The following is a 22,572-nucleotide window of genomic DNA, read 5'->3' as shown; positions in this document are numbered from 1 at the left end:
GTGAATCCAATTATGAGCTCAATATTATGAGGTTCTATACAAGTAATATAAGGTAGTATCCCTGGCCTCAGGGACTTGATAACATATATGGAGAGGTAAAATAGATTAGAATTAATTTTGAATTAGAATTAATAATCAGAATTAATTGTGAGGTATAGACTTGTATTCTTAAAAACAGTCTGTGGAGATTCGTCGAAGATGGCAGCACACAGGACAAAGGTGAGGGAGAGGGTGTGAGTGAGTGAGGGACAGTTAAATCCCGCAGGAGCAGCAGGGTCTGGCAGACCAGGCTCGCTTGGACAGGAAGAGACTACCACCTCTGTGGGCACTCCTGGGACTGCAGGACTCTGGCATGGGCACGGAGTCCATGACATCTTGAAGGGGAGAGCGGCCTCTTCGAGGAACTCATCAACACCACCATCCAGACAGGACTTGGACACTGCCTGCGACCCGGCAGCCACTCCAGCCAAAATCCTGCTGCCCCACCTACAGACCCACGGACCCTGGGACCTCCACCTCCAAGGGTGCACGCTCCCGCAGCAGTAATTGCAACTTTCCCCTCCCCAGTGGCTTAACTCCTGACACCACAGTTGCGCCTTTCAAGGTCACAGGCTGCCTGAGCCTACCACTCCACAAGCCACTAGTGGGTGATGCCGCGAGGCACACTCTTACCCAAACAAGGGCCCACTTCCCCAGCAGTAGAAATTCTAGATTCCCCCTTTCTGGATATCTCCCCAAAGCCACCTCGGTCACATGGATTCAGTGCCAGGGCTCCTCTGGGTGCCTGAGCGCACCACCACTTGGTGCACTGAAACACAACTAAGGGCATAAGGCTCCCCAGCAGTAGAAATACGGACTTCCCCCTTCCTGGCTGCTTACCCACAGACATCAGACACCTCCTCGCGTGGTTTCAGCATGCAGGACCTCTGAGGACACTGCCCCAGCTGGCAACTCCTGGGTGCCTCTGTGAGCTGCCACTAGGCACACTTTTTTTTTTTTTACTTTAAATTTTTTATTTTATTTTATTGTTTAAAGTATTACACATAGTAGTACATATATCTCCTTTTTTTCCCCATTGACCTTCTACCAGCCTCCCCTACCGCCTGTCGCATGCCCTCATCCCCTCTTCCCCCCCAGTGTCTTGTGTCCATTGGTTGTGCTTATATGCATGCATATAAGTCCTTCAGTTGATCTCTTTACCCTGCTCCCCATGACTACCCCGCCTTCCCACTGTAATTTGAAAATCTGTTCAATGCTTTACGGCCTCTGTATCTATCTTTTTGTTCATCAGGTTATAATGTTCTATATTTCCCATAAATGAGTGTGATCATGTGGAATTTTTCTTTCACTGCTTGGCTTATTTCACTTAGCATAATGCTCTCCAGTTCCATCCATGCTGCTGCAAATGGTAAGAATTCCTTCCTTTTTACAGCAGCATAGTATTCCATTGTGTAGATGTACCATAGTATACTAATACATTCATCTGCTGATGGGCATTTAGGCTGTTTCCAAATCTTAGCTTTGATGAATTGTGCTGCTATGAACATGGAGGTGTATATATCCTTTCAGACTGGTGTTTCTAGTTTATTGGGCTATATTTCTAGAAGTGGGATTACTGGGTCAAATGGGAGTTCCATTTTTAGTTTTTTGAAGAAAATCCATACTGCTCTCCACAGTGGCTGCACCAGTCTGCATTCCCACCAGCAGTGCACGAGGGTTCCTTTTTTTCTGAATCCTAGCCAGCACTTGTCATTTGTTGATTTGTTAATGATAGTCATTCGGACAGGTTTGAGATGGTACCTCATTGTCGTTTTGACTTGCATATCTCAGAAAATTAGTGACTTTGAGCATCCTATCTAATAATAGACAAATATGCAAATTGACCATACCTCCGACACACCCACCATCCAATCAGAGCGAGTATGCAAATTAACCCAAACCAAGATGGCTACAGCCACAGAGAGCAAGGTTTCCTAGGTAACAGAGGAAGCCAAGCTTTCCGCCTGCCCTTGCCAGGCCTAAGCCTCCACTCAAGCTACAAAGTTTCAATTATAGAAGGTAAATAAATTCAAACAAATGGCGGCAGAATGGAGCTTGAGAGAGCAGGCCAGGGTTGCTGCCAGCAACAGGGGAAGCAAAGTTTACTGCACACCCTGGAAGGGCCCACCCGCTTAAGGCAACAAAGTTTCAATTATAACCCCAAATCAAAAGGCTACCAGCCTCGGAGGGAGCCCCAGGCTTGGCTCTGCTCCAGGCTACAAAGTTTCAATTGTAGAAGGAAAATAAATTCCAGATACCAGGGCCTCCGCTTCCATTGCCAGGGGGTGTGGCCCGACTGCAAACCACCACAGGCCCCTCGCTCAGGCCGCCTCATGCCCCAAGGGAACCCCCACATGATCCAGGACGCCCTTCAGGGCAAACCAACTGGCCCCCACCCCTGTACCAGGCCTCTATCCTATCTAATAAAAGAGTAATATGCAGATTGATCATCACTGCAACACACAATATGGCTGCCCCATGTGGTCAAAGATCCTGCCCCCATGTGGACACAAGATGGCCACCACAAGATGGCCAGCAGGAGAGGGCAGTTGGGAGGCACCTGGCCTGCAAGGGAGGGCAGTTGGAGGTGATCAACCCTGCAGGAGAGGGCAGTTAGGGGTAACCAGGCTGGCAGAGGAGGGAAGTTGGGGGCAAACAGTCTGGCAGCAGAGTGGTTAGGGGATGATCAGGCTGGCAGGCAGAAGTGGTTAGGGGCAATCAGGAAGGCAGGCAGGCAAGCAGTTGGGAGCCAGCAGTCCTGGATTGTGAGAGGGATGTCCCACTGCCCATTTAGGCCCGATCCCACCAGGATCGGGCCTAAATGGGCAGTGGGACATCCCTCGAAGGGTCCCAGATTGAAGAGGGTACGGGCTGGGCTGAGGGACACCCCCCCCTCCGTGCACGAATTTCATGCACCAGGCCTCTAGTATTTTCATATGTCTCTGGGCCTTCCTTCTGTCTTCTTTTGAAAACTATCTATTTAGGTCTGTTGCCCATTTTTTTATTGGATCATTTCTCTTCCTTTTATTAAGTTGTATGAGTTCCCTGTAAATGTTGGAGATTAAACCTTTATCAGTGATAACATTTGCAAATATGTTCTCCCATGCAGTGGTCTTTCTTGTTGTTTTGTTGATGGTTTCTTTTGCTGTGCAGAAGCTTTTTATTTTGATGTAGTCCCATTTGTTTATTTTCTCTTTAGTTTTCATTGCCCTAGGAGCAGTAACGGTGAAGATATTGCTTCGGCATGTCTGAGATTTCGCTGCCTGTGGATTCCTCTAGTATTTTTATGGTTTCCTGTCTTATGTTTAAGTCGTATATACATTTTGAGTTTATTTTTGTGTAAGGTGTAAGTTGGTGGTCTAGTTTCATTTTTTTTGCATGCATCTGTCCAATTTGCCCAACACAATTTATTGAAGAGACTGTCTTGACTGCATTGTTATGTTCTTGCCCCCTTTGTCAAATATTAATTGAGCATAGTGGTTTGGGTCGATTTCTGGGTTCCCTATTCTATTCCATTGGTCTATATGTCTGTTCTTGTGCCAGTACCAGGCAGTTTTGAGAACAGTGGCTTTGTAATACAGCATAAAATCTGGTATTGAGATTCCCACATACTTTGTTCTTCTTTCTCAGGATTGCTGCAACTATTCGGGGTCTTTTTTTATTCCAGATGAATTTTTGCAGAGTTCTATTTAGGTCTGTGAAATATGCCGTTGATATTTTAATGGGGAGGACATTGAATCTATAAATCGCTTTGGGTAGTATGGACATTTTAATGATGTTGATTCTACCAATCCATGAACATGGTATGTTCTTCCATCTGTTTACGTCTTCCTCTATCTCTTTATTCAGTGTCCTGTAGTTTTCCCATATAGGTCTTTTATCTCCTTAGTTAAGTTTATTCCTAGGTATCTTAATTTTTTTGGTGCAATGATAAATGGGATTGCTTTTTTAGTCTCTCTTTCTGTAAGTTCACTATTGGTGTATAGAAAGGCCATAGATTTCTTGGCATTAATTTTGTATCCTGCTATATTGCCGAATTCATTTATTAAGTCTAATAGTTCTTTTGATGGAGTCTTTTGGGTTTTTTATGTACAATATCATGTCATCTGCAAATAAGGACAGCTTTACTTCTTCTTTTCCAATTTGGATGTGTTTTATTTTGTCTACTTGTCTAATCGCAATGGCTAATACTTCCAGTACTATGTCAAACAGGAGTAGTGAGAGTGGGCATCCCTGTTTTGTTTCTGTTCTTAGGAGAAATGGTTTTAATTTTCCCATTGAGTATGATGCTGACTGTGGGTTTGTCATATATGGCTGTTATTATGTTAAGGTATGAATCTTCTATTTCCACCTTGCTGAGAGTTGTGTTGTTTTTTTTTTTAATCAAAAATGGGTGTTGGATTTTGCCAAATGCTTTTTCTGCATCAATTGATTTGACTATGTGGTTTTTATCTCTCAATTTGTTTATGTGATGTATCACATATATTGATTTTCTAATGTACCATCCTTGCATTCCTGGGAAAAATCCTACTTGGTCATGGTGTATGATCTTTCTAATGTACTGCTGGATCCTATTTGCTAGAATTTTGTTGAGGATTTTGGCATCTATGTTGATGAGGGATATTGGCTTGTCATTCTCTTTCAATGTGTTGTCTTTATCTGGTTTTGGTATTAGGGTGATGCTGGCTTCATAGAAGGAGCTTGGAAGTGTTCATTCCTCTTGAATTTTTGGGAATAGTCTGAGGAGGATAAGTTTTAGTTCTTCCTTGAATGTTTGGTAAAACTCCCCTGTGAAGCCGACTGGCCCTGGGGTTTTGGATGCCGAAAGCATTTGATGACTGCTTCAATTTTTTCCATAGTAATTGGCCTATGGAACTGTCCAGATTTTTCCTGATTGAGTTTTGGAAGGTTATTTTTTTCTAGGAATATGTCCATTTCCTCCAGGTTGTCAAGTTTGTTGCAATAGAGTTGTTCATGGTATTTTTTAACCATCCTTTGTATTTCTGTGGGGTCTGTTGTTATTTCACCTCTTTCATTTCTGATTTTGTTTATTTGGGTCCTTTCTCTTTGCTTCTTGGTGAGCCTCGCTAGAGGTTCATCAATCTTGTTTATCCTTTCAAAGAACCAGCTCTTGGTTTTGTTGATCTTTTGTATTGTTTCTTTGGTCTCTATGTTGTTTATCTCCGCTCTGATCTTTATTATTTCCTTCCTTCTGCTTACACTGGGCTTTTATTGTTGCTCTCTTTCTAACACTTTGAGTTGTAGGGTTAGGTTATTTATTACCATTGTTTCTTGTTTTTTTGCAGTAGGCTTGTAGAGCTATGAACTTCCCTCTCAAGACTGCTTTCACTGTGTTCCATAGATTTTGGATTGTTGTGTTTTCATTGTCAATTTTTGCCATGATGTTTTTTATTTCTTCCTTGATCTCTCTGGTAACCCAGTCATTGTTTAATAGCATGATGCTTAGTCTCCATGTGTTTGATTTCTTTGGATTGTTTTTATTGTAGCTGATTTCCAGTTTTATGCCACTGTGATCTGAGAAGATGCTTGATATGATTTCCATATTCTTGAATTTTGAGAGACTTTGCCTATGTTCCAACATATGGTCTATCTTTGAAAATGACCCATGTGCACTTGAGAAGAATGTATATTCTGTGGTTTTTGGGTTAAATGTTCTGAAGATGTCAATTAATTCCATCTGGTCTAGTGATTCATTTAAGATTGATGTTTCTTTGCTGATTTTTTGTTTAGAGGATTTGTCCAATGGTGATAGTGGGGTATTAAAATCTCCTACTATGATTGTATTGCTGTCAATCTCTCCATTGATATCCTCCAGGAGTTTTTTTTATGTATTTAGGTGATCCTGTATGGGGTGCATATATGTTTACCAGAGTTATTTCTTCTTGTTGGATTGCTACCATTTCTATTATGAAGTGGGCTTCCTTTTCTATTGTTATGTCCTTCACTTTGAGATCTAATTTGTCAGATATAAGTATTGCTACCCCAGATTTTATTTTTCATTTCCATTCACCTGGAAATCACTTTTCCATCCCTTCAACCTCAGTCTGTGTGCGTCTTTTTTTCTGAGGTGGGTTTCTTTTAGATGGCAGATAAATTTTTAAAATTTATTTTGGTGCTCCTCTATTGGGTGCATATATGTTTACCAGAGTTATTTCTTCTTGTTGGATTGCTCTCTTTAATATTATGAGTGGCCTTCCTTATCTCTTGTTATGTCTTTCACTTTGAGATCTAATTTGTCAGATATAAGTATTGCTACCCCAGGTTTTTTTTTCATTTCCATTCGCATGATAAACCTTTTTCCATCCCTTCGCCATCAGTCTGTTTGCATCTTTTTTTCTGAGGTGGTTTTCCTGTAGACAGCAGATATATGGGTTTTGTTTTTCTATCCAGTCCGTTACCCTATGTCTTTTGATTGGGGCATTTAATCCATTTACATTTAAAGTTATTATTGATAGGTACTTGTTTGTTGCCATTTTTTATTTTTTACCCCTGTGTTCCTTCTTCACTTCTTATTTCTTCTTTTTACAGCAGACGCTTTAACATTTCTTGCATTTCTGGTTTGGTTTTTATAATCTCCCTTAGTCCTTTTTGGTCTGTGAAGCTCCTGATTTCACCCTCAATTTTGATTGATAGCCTTGCTGGGTACAGTATTCTTGAATTCAGACCCTTCCTTTGCATGACTTTATATATTTCATTCCATTCCCTTCTTGCCTGATGTTTTTCTGTTGAGAAATCAGTCTCTAATCTGATGGGGGATCCTTTGTAGGTAACTTTCTGTCTCTGTCTGGCCACTTTAAAGATTCTTTCATTGTCGTTGGTGTTTGCCAATTTAATTATGTTCCTTTGTGTTGGTCTTTTGGGGTTCATTTTGTTTGGGACTCTGTGTGCTTCTTGGATTTGTGTGAGTTTTTTCTTCCCTATATCAGGGAGGTTTTCTGTCATTATTTCTTCAAACAGGTTTTTTATTCCTTGCTCATTTTCCTCTGCTTTTGGCACCCCTATTATGAGGATGTTTGTTTAATTTTTTGTTGTCCCAAAGTTCTCTTAGGCTTTCCTCCTGCTTTTTATTTTTTTTTTTTCCTAGAAGATGCTCGCTTGGGTATTTTTTTCTACCTTGTCTGCTAGCTCACTGATGTGGTCCTCTACTTCTTCTAGTCTACTGTTGATGCTTTCTCTTAAGTTCTTTATAACACCAATGTCATTTTCATTTCTTCTTGGTTCTTCTTCATTTCCTCTTGGTTCTTACACATATTGATGAATTTGTCTTCCATTTTTTTCATCCACCTTATTACCATTTCTCTGAATTCTTTCTCTGACAGGTTGCTTGCCTCTATTTCGTTTACTTCCTTTTCTGGTGATGCCTGCTTTTCTTTCATATGCAGGCTGTTTCTTTGTCTCCCCATGGTCTCTCTTCTCTGGGTGTCTGGTTATGGAGTTCTCTCTCCTTTTCCCAGGTGAAATATGACCTTTCCATGAGAGGGTGCAGAGCTCCTCCGAATCTGCTTGCTCGCGCCACTTGCGGATCAGTGTTCCCAGGTTCACAGCTGTTCGCTCAGTGCCATTGTAGATTCCCAGGATTTTCAGTCTTCTGACAACATCCACTCTCCCCTTCAAGAAGGTGTGGTTGCCACATCAGAGCTAGTCACTCTGGGAGGAATCCCAGCATCAGTGGAGGCTGCCCAGTCCTGGGAACCCTGTCCAGCAATCTCCCACAGTCCCCTGGAGTATAGTTGTCCCTCAACTCACAAACAAACACTCCCCGTGTGACCACCCACTCTCCCTTCATTGTCTCACTCACACACTATCTTGCAGTCTGCCTTCTCGTCAGCATCCATCTTCCCATCTCCCTCGGTTTTTCTAGGCGCACTTGTATCCAACCAATGGCTCAAGACCTCGCAGCAGAAACTCGGACTTCCCACTCCTCAGCTGCTGACCTCCAGTCACTGCAGTCGCACCAATCCAGTGAGCAAGCTCCCTGAGCCCACTGCCCTGGCAGGTGGCCCCCAGGTGCTTCTGAGATCTGTCACAAGGCACAACCCTGGCTGGTGGCATCCAGTCCCAGTGGTAGTGCCGCTCCAGCACAACAGACTCCTTAACCCACTGCCTCAGCAGATGGCTCTGGGCATCTCTGTAAGCAGCCATTGGGCATGCATATCCAACCAAGGAAGCACATCCCCCAAAGCAGAAACTGGGACTTTTCCCTACATGGGTCCAGTGGCACAACACAATCACACTGATCCAGTGTGTGGGCCTGACATATCATACCCAAGCAGAAGGCGCCTGGGCCCCTCTGTGTGCTGCCACTAGGCATGTGCCTCTCCAACCAGGGGTGCACGGCTCCCTCAGAAGGATCCACAACATCCCTCTCATGTCTGCCTACCTTTGGACAGCTCAGTAAATTACTGAGTACTTGCCTCCCTGGACAAGGTCACATTATTTCAGCCACAGTCCCTGTGATTCCCACATCCCCAGCCATGGGATCCTGAACCCCCTTGTGATTCATAGAGGGAAATCATTTTGGCCAGAGTCCCACTGCCTCAACCAGAGACTACAAGACACCTGCCCCCCACTGTCACAGGCTCAGTGCCCCTTGCAGTGAGTTGCAGAATGATGCTAATCCAGCAGGAGTCACATTACAGTGGCCCAAGTCACAGTACCTGAGCTTCAGGCTGTGAGCCTCCTTTCTCCAAGACTGTGGACTCTGGGAACCCACAGTGATAACATACCAACAAGACCTCAGACAACATTTGCCACACGAGCCGGAATTACAATCACATCCAAAACAGTGTGAACAATGAAGCTGGGGGTGAGTCATATTGCCAACCCAAGACAAGAATTCACCCACAAATAAGAAACTAACATTCAAGATCCAACACCATCAAGAGAACTCAAATAGCTCAAGTAGGGAGTTCTGCTAGATCACCAAGCCTAGGAGACCTGAGAAAACACCTCTAGTACCACCCCCAAAAGAACCTTGGTAGAGAAGCAGTTAGATATAAGAAACAGAAATAATTAAAATGTTACAGCAAAAAATGGGGAGATAAAAAAACAATCCCCAAAGGAAAGAAAAGGTGGAATCACCAGAAAGGGAATTAAATGAAATGGAGGCAAGCAACATGTCAGAGAAAGAATTCAGAGTAATGGTTATAAGGGTGCCCAAATGGCTGCATGACAAATACACACAACTCAATGAGAATTATAAGGAGCTAAATGAGAATGGCACCAACATGAAAAGAAACCAACAGGAAATGAAGAATGATATAGCTGCAAAAAGAACATAATGGAAGGCTTAAACAGTAGTCTAGAAGAGCCTGAGACCGCATCAGAAAATTAGAAGACAAGGTAGGAAAAAACACACAAACACAACAGCAACTGGATAGAAAACGTAAAAAGAAAGAGGAGAGTCTAAGGGAGCTTTGAGACAATGCAAAATGAAAAAACATCCACATAATAAGGGTGCCAGAAGGAGAGGAAACTGAGCAAGGAATAGAAAGCCTATTTGAAGAAATAATGACAGAAAACTTCCCTGAAATTGGCAAGAAGAAAACCATGCAAGTCCAAGCACATAGAGTCCCAAACAAGATGAACCCAAAAAGACCAACAAGACACATCATAATTAAATTGGCAAACATCAATGACAAAGTAAGAATCTTAAGGGCTGCCAGAGAGAGACAGAAAGTTACCTACAAGGGATCTCCCATTAGAATATCAATGGATTTCTCAACAGAAACACACCAGGCCAGGAGGGAATGGAATGAAATATACAAGGTGATGCAAAACAAGGGACTGAATCCAAGAATACTATACCCAGCAAGGCTATCATTCAAAATTGAAGGTGGAATCAGGTGCTTCACAGACAAAAAAAAAAGGACTAAAAGAGTTTATTTCCACAAAGTCAGCAATGCAGGAAATGCTAAAGGGACTGCTGTAAAAAGAAGAAACAGAAAGTCAGGAAGGAACACAAACATTAAGAATAAAAATGATGACAAACAAGTACTTATCAATAATAATATTAAACGTAAATGGACTAAATGCTCCAATCAAAAGACATAGGGTATCTGAATGGATAAGAAAACATGACCCAGAGAGAACCGGGAAAGATGGCGACCGGCAAGAAGGTAGGGAGGGAGAGAGTATGAAAGTGAAGAACCCGTAGAGGAGAGTGTAGACATGTGTGGTGAGTGTGTGTATGAGCTAGGGTCAGTTAGATTCTGCAGGTCTTCCAAGGGGCTGCCAAACCAGGCAGTCTTAGACAGCGGAGCCCCGCGCACAAAGCGGACACTTCTCAGCAGCCAGTGTGGGCACGGAGACCATGCCATCTTGAGAAACAGAGCTGCCTGAGACTAGGATCCTGGCTTCAGATAGAAACCAGGACCCTGCAGCCACTGGGGACAGAGAACTGCTATCACAGCTTCAGACCAACAGACAACAAGAATCCAGACTTCCAGGCAGCAGATTTCCATGAGTCAAAGAGCCTATCACCCTCCCCGCAGGCTCGCAGATAGTGCTATAGTAACTGATAGACCCGCCCCTCACCCAAGCTGCAGAGCGCCGACGCATGGACGCGCTCCCCTTCAGGGAGTTTAGCATGTAGGACAAAGCTCCCCTTTGGGGCATCTGAGAGTGCCCATGGAGGGCTTCCCTTTGGGGAATTTTGCATGTGGCACGCAGCTCCCCTTCGGGGAATCTGAGAGCACCCACAGAGGGCTCCCCTTTGGGGAATTTGGCATGCGGGACAGTCGCAGCTCCCCTTCAGGGAATCTGAGAGCATGCACAGAGGGCTCCTCTTCAGGAATTTGAGAGTGTGCGAAGCCCTAGCCGGTTTGGCTCAGTAGAGAGAGCACACACAGGATGCAGCTCCACTACTGGGAATTTGGCATGCTGGACACAGCTGCTTGGGATCCCTGACTCACAGCACATTCACACTAAGAACCAGTGATTCCAATTGTTGGTGCATGCACACACAGGGACCCTGATTCTCAATGAGAAGCCGCACGAGGCAACAGAGACTCTGACACTCAATTCTTGGTGCAGACACAGGGAAATTCTGACTCCAGGCACGTGCTAAGGATCTCATTTTCAGCACATACCAACAGTGTGGTGCAGACAGGGCCCCTGATTCTAAGTGTGCACACGAGACCACATGGAACACTGGGGACACTGACCCTGCGCAAGCCTGGTTCCCACCAACCAATGGCAGCCACACGTCCTAGTGTCAGAGCACTTCAGTGAAACTCGGGTGGTGCGAAGTTCCCACAGCACACGGCCCAGGTCCATGCAAATTGAAGGAAGCTTGAGCTTTCTGGTGATAGTCAGAATGGGGAGACGAAACAATTCACAGAGGAAAGATAACGAGGAGTCGCCAAGAAAGGAAATTAGTGAAACTGAAGCTTGCAACATGACCGAAAAAGAGTTCAGAGTAATGGTCGTGGAATTTATACATCGAATGGATGAGAAAATCAAGAACTTATGCAAGAATCAGGAATAAATGAAAAGTGATATAGCTACAATAAAAAACACCATGGAAAGTTTCAACAGTAGACTACAAGAAGCAGAGGACCGAATTAATGAGTTAGAAGATCAGGTACAGAAACAAGCTCAATCTGAACAGCAATTGGAGAAAAGAATTAAAAAGCAGGAGGAAAGCCTAAGGGAGCTTCGGGACAACATGAAACGAAGTAACATGTGTATAATAGGGCTGCCAGAAGGACAAGAAGAACAGCAGAGATTATAAAATCTATTTGAAGAAATAATGACAGAAAACTTCCCGGATATGGGAAAGAAAAAAGTTACAGAAGTACAGAGAGTCCCAAGCAGGATCAACCCCAAAAGATCCACATCAAGACACATCATAATTTCAATGTCAAATATAAATGACAAAGAGAGAATCTTAAAGGCGGCCAGAGAGACAGAGAGTTACCTACAAAGGAACACCCATCACATTGTCAAATGATTACTCAACAGAAACACAACAAGCTAGAAGGGAATGGAAGGAGGTATACAAAGTGTTGCAAAGCAAAGGACTGAATCCAAGAATACTATATCCAGCAAGGCTATCAATCAAAATTGAAGGGGAAATCAGGTGCTTCGAAGACAAAAAAAGGCTCAGGGAGATTATCACCACCAAACCAGCAATGCAAGAAATGCTGAAGGGAAGACTGTAAAAAGAAGAAATAAACAGGTAAGAAGGAACACAGACACAAAAATAGATATGATTACAAATACCTTTCAGTAATAACTTTAAATGTAAACAGACTAAATGCTCCAATCAAAAGACATCGAGTGGCTGAATGGATAAAAACACAGGACCCATACATATGCTGTATACAAGAGACCCACCTCAGAACAAGAGACTCTCACAGATTGAAGGTGAAGAGATGGAAAAATGTATTTCAGGCAACTGGAATTGAAAAAAAAGCTTGGGTAGCAATACTTATATCTGACAAAATAGACCTCAAAGTAAATGCCATAACAAGAGATAAGGAAGGCCACTTCATAATACTAAAGGGAGAAATCCAACAAGAAAAAATAATTCTGGTAAACATATACTCACCCAATATAGGAACACCCAAATACATAAAAAACTCCTGGAGGATATCAAGGGAGAGGTTAATAGCAATACAATCATAGTAGGAGACTTTAATACCCCACTATCAACATTGGACAAATCCTCTAAACAAAAAATCAGCAAAGAAACATCAATCCTAAATGAATCACTCGACCAAATGGAATTAACTGACATCTTCAGAACATTTCACCCCTAAGCAACAGAATATACATTCTTCTCAAGTGAACATGGGCCATTTTCAAAGGTAGACCATATGCTGAGACATAGGAAAAATCTCTTCAAATTCAAGATAGAAATTATATCAAGCATCTTCTCAGATCACAGTGGCATAAAACTGGAAATCAACTACAATAAATACAATCCAAAGAAATCAAACACATGAAGACTAAACAGCATGCTATTAAACAAGGACTGGGTCACCAGAGAGATCAAGGAATAACTAAAAAACATCATCGCAACAAATGACAATAAAAACACAATCCAAAATCTATGGGACACAGTGAAAGCAGTCTTGAGAGGGAAGTTCATAGCTCTACAAGCCTACTGCAAAAAACAAGAAACAATGGTAATAAATTACCTAACCCTACAACTCAAAGAGTTAGAAAAAGAGCAGCAAGAAAAGCCCAGTGTAAGCAGAAGGAAGGAAATAATAAAGATCAGAGCAGAGATAAATGACATAGAGACCAAAGAAACAATACAAAAGATCAACAAAACCAAGAGCTGGTTCTTTGAAAGGATGAACAAGATTGATGAACCTCTAGCCAGTCTCACCAAGAAGCAAAGAGAGAGGACCCAAATAAACAAAATCAGAAATGAAAGAGGTGAGCCGAAACCGGTTTGGCTCAGTGGATAGAGCGTCGGCCTGTGGACTGAAGGGTCCCAGGATCGTTTCCGGTCAGGGGCATGTACCTTGGTTGTGGGCACATCCCCAGTAGGGGTTGTGCAAGAGGAAGCTGATCGATGTCTCTCTATCATCGATGTTTCTAACTCTCTATCCCTCTCTTTAAAAAATCAATAAAATATATTTTTAAAAAAAGAAACGAAAGAGGTGAATTAACAACAGACCCTGCCGAAATACAATGGATTGTTACAAAATACTACAAACAACTCCATTCCAACAAAGTGGACAACCTGGAGGAAATGGACATATTCCTAGAAATATATAACCTTCCAAAACTCAATCAGGAAGAATCTAAACAGCTCAATAGTCCAGTAACTATGGAAGAAATTGAAGCAGTCATCAAAATGCTTCTGGCAAACAAAAGCCCGGGGCCCGACGGCTTCATAGGATAATTTTACCAAGGAAGAACTAAAACTTATCCTCCTCAGACTATTCCAAAAAATTCAAGAGGAAGGAACACTTCCAAGCTCCTTCTATGAAGCCAGCATCACCCTAATACCAAAACCAGATAAAGACAACACAATGAAAGAGAATTACAGACCAATATCCCTCATGAATATAGATGCCAAAATCCTCAACAAAATTCTAGCAAATAGGCTCCAACAGTACATCAGAAAGATCATACACCATGACCAAGTAGGATTTATCCCGGGGATGCAAGTATGGTACAATATCCGTAAATCAATAAATGTGATACAGCACATAAACAAATTTAGAGATAAAAATCACATAGTCATATCAATTGATGCAGAAAAAGCATTTGACAAAATCCAACACCCTTTCCTGATAAAAACTCTCATCAAGGTGGGAATAGAAGGCTCATACCTCAACATAATAAAAGCTATATATGATAAACCCACAGCAAACATCATACTCAATGGACAAAAACTAAAATCATTTCCCCTAAGAACAGGAACAAGAAAGGGATGCCCACTCTCACCACTCCTGTTTGACATAATTCTGGAATTATTAGCCATTGCAATTAGACAACAGAAGAAATAAAAGGCATCCAAATTGGAAAAGAACAAGTAAAGCTGTCTTTATTTGCAGATGACATGATATTGTACATAAGAAATCCAAAAGACTCCGTCAAATAACTAATAGACTTAATAAATAAATTCGGCAATGTAGCAGGATACAAAATTATTGCCTTTCTATACACCAATAGTGAACTTACAGAAAGAGAGACTAAATAGGCAGTTCCATTTACCATCACACCAAAAAATTTTAGATACCTAGGAATAAACTTAACTAAGGATGTAAAAGACCTATACGCGGAAAACTACAGGACAGTGAAAAAAGAGATAGAGGAAGACGTAAACAGATGGAAGAACATACCATGTTCATGGATTGGTAGAATCAACATCATTAAAATGTCCATACTACCCAAAGCAATCTATAGATTCAATGCACTCCCCATTAAAATACCAAGGGCATATTTCACAGACCTCAAAAGAACTCTCCAAAAATTCATCTGGAATAAAAAAAGATGCCGAATAGCCACAGCAATCCTGAGAAAGAAGAATAAAGTAGGAGGGATCTCAATACCAGATTTCAAGCTGTATTACAAAGCCACCGTTTTCAAAACAGCATGGTACTGGCATAAGAACAGGCATATAAATCAATGGCATAGAATAGAGAATCCAGATATTGACCCAAACCACTATGCTCAATTAATATTTGACAAAGGAGGCATGACCATACAATGGAATCAAGACAGTCCCTTCAATAAATGGTGTTGGGAAAATTGGACAGATATATGCAAAAAAAATGAAACTAGACCACCAACTTACACCATACACAAAAATAAACTCAAAATTGATACAGGAGTTAAACATAAGATGGGAAACCATAAATATACTAGAGGAATGCACAGGCAGCAAAATCTCAGACATATGCCAAAAGAACTTCTTCACTGATACTGCCCCTAGGGCTATGGAAGCTAAAGAGAAAATAAACAAATGGGACTACATCAAAATAAAAAGCTTTTTTACAGCAAAATAAACTATCAACAAAACAAAAAGAAAGCCCACTGTATGGGAGAACATATTTGCAAATGGTATCACTGATAAAGGTTTAATCTCCAACATCTACAGGAAGCTTATACAACTTAATAAAAGGAAGATAAATGATCCAATAAAAAAAAATGAGCAACGGACTTAAATAGAATCTTTTCAAAAGAAGACAGAAGGAAGGCCAAGGGACACATAAAAACATGCTCAATGTCACTAATTATCCGAGATATGCAAATCAAAACGACAATGAGGTACCATCTCACACCTGTCAGAATGGCTATCATCAACAAACGATAAGTGTTGGCGAGGATGCGGAGAAAAAGGAACCCTCGTGCACTGCTAGTGGGAATGAAGACTGGTGCAGCCACTGTAGAGAAAAGTATAGAGTTTCCTCAAAAAGCTGAAAATGGAACTCCTATTTGACCCAGTAATCCCACTCCTAGGAATATATCCTAAGAAACTGGGAATACCAATAAGAAAGGATATATGCACCCCTATGTTCATAGCAGCACAATTACAATAGCTAAGATCTGGAAACAGCCTAGGTGCCCATCAGCAGATGACTGGATCAGAAAACTATGGTACATCTATACAATGGAATACTATGCTGCCATAAAAAAGAAGGAATTCTTACCATTTGCAGCAACTTGGATGAAATTGGAGAACATTATGCTGAGTGAAATAAGCCAGTCAATGAAAGAAAAATACCACATGATCTCACTCATTTATGGATAATAACATTATAAACTGTTGAACAAAAAGATAGATACAGAGGCAGTAAAGCATAAAACAGTCTGTCAAATTACAGTAGGAAGGTTAGGGAGAGGTGGGGAAGATAAGAGATCAACCGAAGGACTTGTATGCATGCATATAAGCATAACCAATGGACGCAAAACTCTGGGGTGTGAGGGCATATATGGGAGTAGGGTGGAGGTGGGGCAATGGTAAGATATGTACACATATAATACCTTAATTAAGAAAAATGATTTAAAAAAATAAAGGAAAAAAAAACATAACCCATATATATGCTGTCTACAAGGAACGCACCTCAGAACAGAGGATTCACACAGACTGATAGTGAAGTGATGGAAAAAAAAATTCAGGCAAATGGAAATGAGAAAAAAGCTGGGGTGGCAATACTTATATCTGATAAAATAGACCTCAAAGTAAAGGCCATAACAAGAGATAAGGAATGCCACTTCATAACACTAAAGGGAGCAATTCAACAAGAGGATATCACTCTGGTAAACATATATGCACCCAATAGAGGAGCACCCAAATACATAAATCAACTTCAGGAAGATATCAAGGGAGATATTGATAGCAACACAATCATAGTAGGGGACTTTAATACCCCACTGACACCACTGGACAAATCCTCTAAACAAAAAATGAGCAAAGAAACAGCAATCCTAAATGACTCAATAGATCAGATGGACTTAATTGATATCTTCAGAACATTTCACCCCAAAGCAACAAATTATACATTCTTCTACAGTGCACATGGAACATTTTCAAGGGTAGACCACATATTAGTACACAGACAAAGTCTCTTCAATTTCAAGAAGATAAAAATCATAACATGCATCTTCTCATACCATAATGGCATAAAACTAGAAGTCAACTACAATAAAAACAATGAAAAAAAAATCAAACACTTGGAGGCAAAATAGCATGCTATTAAACAATGATTGAGTTACCAAAGAGACCAATGAAGAAATTAAAAGCATCCTGGAAACAAATGACAATGAAAACACAACAATTCAAAATCTATGGGACACAATGAAAGCAGTCCTGAGAGGGAAGTTCATAGCTCTACAAGCCTACCTAAAAAAAAAAAAACAAAAAAAAAACAAGAAAAAATGGTAATAAATTATCTAACCTTGCTACTTAAAGAACTAGAAAGAGAACAGCAAGAAAAGCCCACAGTAACCAGAAGGAAGGAGATAATAAAGATCAGAGCAGAAACGAATGACATAGAGATAAAAAATACAAAATACAAAAGATCAATGAAACCACCAGCTGGTTCTTTGAAAGGATGTACAAGATTGATGCACCTCTAGCCAGACTCACCAAGAAACAAAGAGAGAGGGCCCAAATAAACAAAATCAGAAATGAAAGGTAATGTAACAACTGACCCCACAGATATACAAAGGATTGTAAAAAAATATGATGAACAACTCTGCTCCAACAAACTGGACAACCTTGATGAAATGGACACATTACTAGAAAAATACAAGCTTCCAAAACTCAATCAGGAAGATTCAAAAAACCCGAATAGGCCAATAACTACTGATGAAATTGAAACAGTAATAAAAGAGCTTCCAGCAAACAAAAGCTCTGGACCAGATGGTTTCACAGGGGAGTTATACCGAACATTCAAAGAAGAACTAAAACCAATCCTTCTCAGACTATTCCAAAAAATTCAAGAGGAAGGCACACTTCCAAACTCTTTCTATGAAGCCAGCATTATGCTAATCCCAAAACCAGATAAAGACACCAGAAAGAAAGAGAATTACAGGCCAATATCCCTGATGAACATAGATGCAAAAATCCTCAACAAAATTCTAGCAAACCAAATCCAGCATTACATGAGAAAGATCATACACCATGACCAAGTGGGATTTATTCCAGGAATGCAAGACTGGTACAATATTCGCAAATCAATAAATGTGATACATCATATAAACAAAGTGAGATACAAAAATCACATAATCATATCAATTGATGCAGAAAAGGCATTTGACAAAAATCCAACACCTTTTCTTGATAAAAATACTCAGCAAAGTGGGAATAGAGGGATCATACCTCAACATAATAAAAGCCTTATATGACAAACCTACAGCCAACATCATACTCAGTGGGCAAAAACTAAAATCATTTCTACTAAGAACAGGAACAAGACAGGGATGCCCCCTTTCACCACTTTTTTTCAACATAGTACTGGAAGTGCTAGTCACAGCAATCAGACAAGAAGAAGAAATAAAGGGCATCCAAATTGGAAAAGAAGAAGTAAAATTGTCATTATTCACAGATGACATGATACTGTACATAGAAAACCCTAAAGACTCCATCAAAAAATTATTAGACTTAATAAATGAATTTGGCAATGTAGCAGGATACAAAATTAATGCCAAGAAATCTATGGCATTTCTATACACCAACAGTGAACTTACAGAAAGAGAGACTACGAAAACAATCCCATTTGCCATCGCACCAAAAAAAATTAAGATACCTAGGAATAAACTTAACTAAGGAGGTAAAAGACCTCTCCTCAGAAAACAACAGGACATTGAAATAAGAGATAGAGGAAGACATAAATAAATGGAAGAGCATACTGTGTTCACGGATTGGTAGAATCAACATCATTAAAATATCCATACTACCCAAAGCAATCTATACATTCAATGCACTTCCAATTAAAAACCAATGGCATATTTCACAGACCTAGAAAGAACTCTCCAAGAATCCATCTGGAATAAAAAAGACCCTGAATAGCTGCAGTAATCCTGAGAAAGAAGAGAATTGGAGGGATCTCAATACCAGATATCAAGCTGTATTACAAAGCCACTGTTCTCAAAACAGCCTGGTACTGGCATAAGAATAGACATATAGACCAATGGAATAGAATAGAGAACCCAGAAATCAACCCAAACCACTATGCTCAATTAATATTTGACAAAGGTGCAAGATCATACAATGGAGTCAAGACAGACTCCAATAAATGGTGTTGGGAAAATTGGACAGATACATGCAAAAAAAAATGAAACTAGACCACCAACTTACACCATACACAAAAATAAACTCAAAATTGATAAAAGTCTTAAATGTAAGATGGGAAGCCATAAAAATATTAGAGGAATCCACAGGAAGAGAAATCTCAGACATATGCCGAAGCAATATCTTTACCGATACAGCTCCTAGGGCAATAGAAACTAAAGAGAAAATAAACAAATGGGACTACATCAAAATAAAAAGCTTCTACATAGCAAAAGAAATCATCAACAAAACAAGAAAGCCCACTGCATGGGAGAACATATTTGCCAATGTTATCTCCAATGAGGATTTAATCTCCAACATTTACAGAGAACTCATACAACTTAACAAAAAAAAGATAAACAACCCAATAAAAAATGGGCAACGAACCTAAATAGATACTTTTCGAAAGAGGACATAAGGAAGACCAAGAGACATATGGAAACATGCTCAAAGTCACTAATCATCCTAGAGATGCAAATCAAAATGACAATGAGGTACCATCTCACACCTGTCAGAATGGCTATCATCAAAAAATCAACAAATGACAAGTGCTGGCAAGGATGTGGAGAAAAAGGAACCCTCGTTCACTGCTGGTGGGAATGCAGACTGGTGCAGCCACAGTGGAGAACAGTATAGAGTGTCCTCAAAAAACTAAAAATGGAACTCCCATTTGACCCAGTGATCCCACTTCTAGGAATATATCCCAAGAAACTAGAAACACCAATCAGAAAGGATATATGTGCCCCTATGTTCATAGAAGCACAATTTACAATAGATAAGAATTGGAAACAGCCTAAGTGCCTATCAGCAGATGAGAGGATTAGAAAACTATGGTACATCTACACAATGGAATAATAGGCTGTTTTATAAAAGTAGTAATTCTTACCATTTGCAACAGCATGGATGGAACTGGGGAGCATTAAGCTAAGTGAAATAAGCCAGGCAGTGAAAGAAAAATACCACATGATCTCACTCATTTATGGATAATAAAGAACATTGTAACCTAATTAACAGAGGCAGAGAAGCATCAAACAGACTGTCAAATTACAGGGGGAAGGCTGGGGAGGGGGGTGGGAGATCAACCAAAGGACTTGTATTCATGCATATAAGCATAACCAATGGATGCAAGACACTGGGGGGTGAGGGCATGTATGGTAGTGGGGTGGGGGGGACATGGACACATATGTAATACATTAATCAATAAAAAAATACAGCCTGTGGATCAGCAGCATTTTCAAAGGATGCTGAACAAAGGATAAACAAGATTGGAGGATAAACTGGGAGTCCAACAGAAATGCAGAATCATAAGCCACCAGCCTAGTCCTGCTGAATCAGAGCCTGCATTTTAATAAGATCCTCTGGTAACTTGTATACATAGTGTAATGTTAGAGACATTCTTATATAGATCATCAATGCTCTAAGGAGAAGGCAAGGAAGGTGTTAAGAAGATGCCTGAAACTAGGCTCTGAAGGCAATAATTCTCCCTATCATCTTGTCTCTTTTGAAAGCCATTTCTAGTGTCCTAAGGACCTGGGAAGGCTACTCTGAGAATAGTGATGGGAGGATAGAGAGGGAGGGCTCTCTTTGCTTGAGTATAAGGGAAAGATTCAGAGAAGTAATATAAGCAACTGAGGAGTAACAAAAGTGTGGGGATGATCAGAGTTCTAATTCCACTGATAGGTATAGTGAACATAAAGATGTCATTTACAACCTTACTTCACATCCCTCTCTTCTTCCCTTGAATAACCTCAGGAGGTGGGCTGGGGACAGAGGGACAAACCACTAGCTGGCAGCTTAGTGTGCGTATCACTCTGTTTTTGGATGTGCATTTCCACAAATAAGCTTCCACTTCAGGACTTTTTTAATGCTAGAGGCCTAATTAGTGCATTTTAATAATAAAGTCTCTTTTCAAATAAGCTCATGCCATAAAGCTGAATTTTCTTTGGTAAAGCTGAGTACAACTGGTCATCAGTAAAATTTCCATTTGCTCTAGGGACATAATAACATTAAATGTCTTATTCTTAACTGAGCACTATTCTAATTAGGAAAAAATTGCATCGGGAAGCCATATGAATGTCTGAGAAGGCATTCATTCTTGATTTTGATATTTTATAATATAGCAGATTGCAGAAATGCAGATTATGACGTGGATATAGTGCTAAAATTGCTTTTGCCATTATAAAGATAAAAATAGTTCTTGCTTCCAACTTCCTGCTGCTTCTTTCTAAATTAAGGAGTTAAATACTGAAAGGCAGGTGTATGCGGAAGCTCCTTTAGAATGAGATGAATAGGGTTGATGACAGGAACTACAGGGAAGCTATTGAGTTTGCAAATGCATATGCTGCCCTTACTTCCCACAAAGTTCAAAGTGGGGTGAAGCTGCCTGGGTAATTGGCTATGAAATAGCAAACCCTCTGGATAAAAATGGCCCTTGTACTTAATTGCCCATATTTCGGGCAGCGGGTAGCCACCTGGTTGATTAGTGACCGTACCTATATTCACAACCACCCAAGTTTAAGTGCAAGTGTGATTGTTAGGGCACTGGCATCGAGTTTAATCAGGGGCCTTAAAGTTTCAATCAGTTCTGACCACCCCAGGTCCAGATCCCCCACATTCCAGATCTAAGCAGATGGTGCTACAAAGCCCTAAGGCAAAAGCCCATTTTAAAATTGGGCATGAAAAGGACATACATATTTATAAAACAGCAACTACAATAGCAACAACTGAGAAAACAAATGAGAGAAAAGGCATTGTATTTGCATAGTACTTACTCATTTGCCAAGCTTATTTTTTTTTTAATTTTATTATGGTCTTCAGAAAAAGCTTGTAACATCAGACTTATAGTGCCCATTTTATAGTTGGATAAATTAAGACTCAATGAAGGTGAGTTTCACAAGGCTGCACAACTAGTAGGCAACAGAACAAGCACTAAATGTGAATCTTTTGATATTAAACTCAATCTGAAACCCAAGAATGCCTGAGAACGTCTTTCTTGCCATGCTAGCAATCATCAGCTGTACGGTAATATTACCTGGGGCAAATGGGGAAGTATTTTGGACTTATGTTCCTGACTCTTCATGGGTAAGAGCCCTTACATGGGCTGATCTCCCACCTAACGTAGTCACCAATAATACCAAACACCTTGGTCATCCAGGAGGACCATGGGTGGGATAAGGAAGTATAATTACACAGGGGTCTCCACCCAGCTTCACTTTTGTATGACACAAAATCAAACCACCGCCCCTTTGTGTGTAAAATTAAAGAGAGGT

This window comes from Eptesicus fuscus, chromosome 1 (genome assembly GCF_027574615.1).
Source record: "Eptesicus fuscus isolate TK198812 chromosome 1, DD_ASM_mEF_20220401, whole genome shotgun sequence".
NCBI classification, from domain to species: Eukaryota; Metazoa; Chordata; class Mammalia; order Chiroptera; family Vespertilionidae; genus Eptesicus; species Eptesicus fuscus.
Note: the sequence above shows the minus strand (reverse complement) of the source record.